Raw genomic sequence first — 4,306 nt, 5'->3', positions numbered from 1 at the left:
TCATCTTATTGATGGTACTAAGGATTAAAGATTATCTCATGGTTTACTTAAAAGAACGAATCAGTTCATAAAAAATGCAATTTTAATTCTGCACAGACTTATTAATATATATTTTTTAGAAATTTTAGTTTTTACCCAAAATCCAAGGAGGAACTTATTTATTTAATAAACATTTTAGTCAAATGATTAATTGTAAATAGTAAACAAATATATATATATATATATATATATATATATATATATATATATATATAAAAATTTTACTTGATATGTAATCTAAATCCCCAAGATTGTTTGATCACCTTTTAATACTGTAATCAATTAATGTCATTCTTAAGTGTTTATTTTTACAATTACATCTGTAATACTGTTTTAATTTGATTTTATTATGTCAATACGAATTGAATTTTTATAGGCTTATAATCGGTTATTAATCTATTATTATGTTGAAATTAGATAAAAAATCTGAAGACTGAAGTAAGACGATAACAACATACTTCGTTATGGTTACTTATCTGATCTTTAAAACATTTTTAAATAAATAAAAAATAGAACTTTTTCAGTGATTAACTTGTCATTATTTAAATTGTTTAACAAATGTTTACACAATATCCTGTGTAGAGTAATTGATTGTTTAACTAATTAATAAATAATGAATGTAAAAGCCAATTAACAAGCTATTTATCGAGTGCTTAGAACGGTTTTAATAAGTAACCTAAATTTTAATAAAACGTAATATATACAATGGATCAACTTTTTTAATATTTGTATAAGAGAAATAAATTGCATTTTATCGCACCCATAATTACTTTTTTTACGAATAAATGGGTTTATAAAACGATCGTGAAGCGATTAATCAAAATACAATTCCACTTGAAATAGTTTCGAGTAAATTGTGAAAATTTATTACCTTTTGTGTAAAGTTTTATTGGGCTTAAATTCCAATTGAAATTATTTTGTTTTGGATTGTTTTATTAAATAAATTAATTCATGGGTGTGTAGTGTTCAACAAAATATTAATCAGTTTTTTTGTAAGCTACCACATATAATGTTGTAAATATTTTTCGGTCTTTACATTTACATTAATTCATAAATATAAGCAAGAAGTAATATTGTCAGCATCCAATCTATGAGAAATCCATCTCATCTCTCATACTGGTTCCAGTCAGCTAACAAGAGAACATAAACAGTTTAACAATTAGAAACGACTTACAGAATTAATTATATGCAAACAAGCGTACGATGGCAGAGCATCAGGAATCGGCTAAAGTAGTTTGTTATTTAAATATGTTTAAAATACATCAATTAACCGGTATATTTACTTTTAAGAATGAGCTAATAGCTTCTTCGTGGTGTACCGTGTTTACGTACGTGCCCAAGTGACCATATTCGGACATTCCATGGTTTCCTGCCAACATGAATGCCAGGTTGACATCGGTTTAATCTTTATTTAACGACATCATTTCAGGATTCTAGTATTATTTTTTATTTGTGGTTATATTAACATGGAGAGAAGGACTAAACAAATATTTTTATATCACATGAAACTCCTTTTTTTAATTTTGTGAAAAATTTTAAAAATAATTGGGATAATTTATGGTTTATATAAATGATATTAGTTATAACCATTTTTACTTTATAAAGAAAACTGGTCACTGTATCCTAGCGTTTAATGGTCAGAATGGCCTAAGTTTCCAATTCTATTATTTTTCAATGTTTTACATAGTCAAGTGAAAAGCAGGAATAATTGAAATATTGTTTTAGTAACAAACAAAGAGTGTATGTATATGTCTAAAAATGTTTAAAATTTGTCAAAATAACCATTTTTGGATCATACTAGAGAAACATAATTATATAATTTAATTATATAATATGTAATACATAATACATATATTTTAAATTAATTTTTTTTTATTTGTATATATTGCATACAGAGTAGTCTATTTAATGTATATTTTATATTGTATTTTTCCCAATCATTTTGGTGCTTATTAAATTATTATATTTAAAAGTGTATAACTGTGTGGTGTTATAGTGAACTTAATAATTTTACAATATTGAGAATTTCCTCTACACATATATTATAATAAATATTTATTTGTATATGTATATTTATATACAATATAGTCCATTTGGAAACACAGTACTAGCTCAAAGCTTAGACACAACGAAATTATGTCGTCTGACTAACTAACCTATCTGAATCATGGAATACAATAAGAAGAATGTTTGAGGATAAAAGATACTAATTTAAGACAGTTTTCGTAGTCAATTTAGTGTTTGTTAAAATATATTTAAAAGTATAGTTAATAGTTAATAGATAGTTTAGTAACTCTGTTGTGTTATAGTGAACTTAATAATTTTACAACACTGAGCATTTCCTTCGCACGTATTTTATATTAAATGTTTATTTGTACAAACATTTATAAATTTATATACAGAATGTTCCATTTAAAATGGAAACACCCTTGTAACTTATAATTTGATTCTAATGAGTAGTAGCTTAAAACAGACAACAAAAAATTAAAGAAAAAAATAATAAAAATTGGTTACGGTATTTTTCATGAAAAATATAAATTTTGCATTGAATTTAACGTGCAACAAAATGGGTAGACACCTAATTTCACAAAAAATATTTTATGAGAGACTTAAAAAATACAATTTCTGACAGAATTACGTCATTTTACTAACTAAACTAACTAAATCAAGGAATACAACATGAAGAATATTTGAAGATAACAGATACTAATTTAAGACAGTTTTTGTAGTTAATTTAGTGCTTGTTAAAATATATTAAAAAATATGTAACTTTGTGGCGTTATAGTGGACTTAATTTTACACTGAATATTTCTTTCACACGTATTTTATATTAAATATTTATTTATAAATTTATGTACAGAAAGATCCATTTAAAATGGATATAAAATATTATATTCTAATTAGTAGTAGCTGAAAAACTTAGACAATAAAAAAGTAAAAAAGAAAATAATTAAAATTGGTTAGGGTTTTTTTCATGAAAAATATAAATTCCGCATTGAATTTAACGACCAACAAAATGTATGAATTTAAAAGTACATATTTTTAATGGAATTACGGTGTCTGACTAACTAAACTTAGTGAATCAGGGAAGAAAACATGAAAAATCTATGAGGATAACAGATACTAATTTAAGAATTAGTTTTCGTAGTCAATTTAGTTCTTGTTAATTTATACATAATTTATTATTTGATTCTAATGAGTAGTATCTAATTCAAAAATTATACAATAAAAAAAATTAAGGAAAAAATTATAAAAATTGGGTAGGGTATTTTTCATGGAAAAAGTTATATTTAAAAGTGTATAACTGTGTGGTGTGAACCTAATAATTTTCCTTCACACGTATTTTATTTTAAATATTTATTTGTATATACATTTATGAATTTATATGCAGAGTCGTCCATTGAGGTGGAAATACCCAACTTGTTTATTTATAATTTGATTCTAATGAGTAGTAGCTCAAACAACAAAAAAGTAAAAAAAAATAATAAAAATTGGTTACGGTATTTTTTCATGAAAAATATAAATTCCGCATTGAATTCAACGTTCAACAAAATGGGTAGATGCCAAATTTCATAAAACATATTTGTGACAGACTAAAAGAATACATTTTTCTATCGGAATTATTTCTTCTGGTCAACTAAAATAACTGAATTATACAATAAAATATGAAGAATATTCATTCTAGGCATTAGTTTTCGCAATCAATTTAGTGCATGTTAAAATATATTTACAAGTGATGTGTGATGTCGTAATGAATATAGCTAACAGAAAAAATTGAAACTGTGCATCTTGTTGATAAGTACTAAGGATTAAAGATTAAGCTCTTATCTAATATTCTGAAGTATTATTCACATTTTATTCCATCGTTTACTTATAAGAACGAATCAATTAAAAATCAATCAATTTTAATACTGCACAGACTTATTAATATATATTTTTTGAGAAATTTTAGTTTTACCCAAAATCCAAGGAGGAATGTATTTCTTTAATAACAATTTCAATCAATTTCACTGATATTTCGAATATGAAATCAAATTTGTATTAAGATTTTTATTGTTCAATAATATCAAATTGTAAATAAAAATAATTCGGGGTGGTTCTACATTAAATGGGCCACGCTGTATACATAAACATATATAAACCTCTAAATTTAAAACACGTGTAATAGTCGCAGTCGTAGCCGTAACAAATCGTAAGTCGTTAACCCTTAAACAAATTTAAAGTGCATCCCCCACGAGAAAATCGTTCCGTTTGCCGAAAAAATCAA

This window comes from Aethina tumida, chromosome 1 (assembly GCF_024364675.1).
Source record: "Aethina tumida isolate Nest 87 chromosome 1, icAetTumi1.1, whole genome shotgun sequence".
NCBI classification, from domain to species: Eukaryota; Metazoa; Arthropoda; class Insecta; order Coleoptera; family Nitidulidae; genus Aethina; species Aethina tumida.
Note: the sequence above shows the minus strand (reverse complement) of the source record.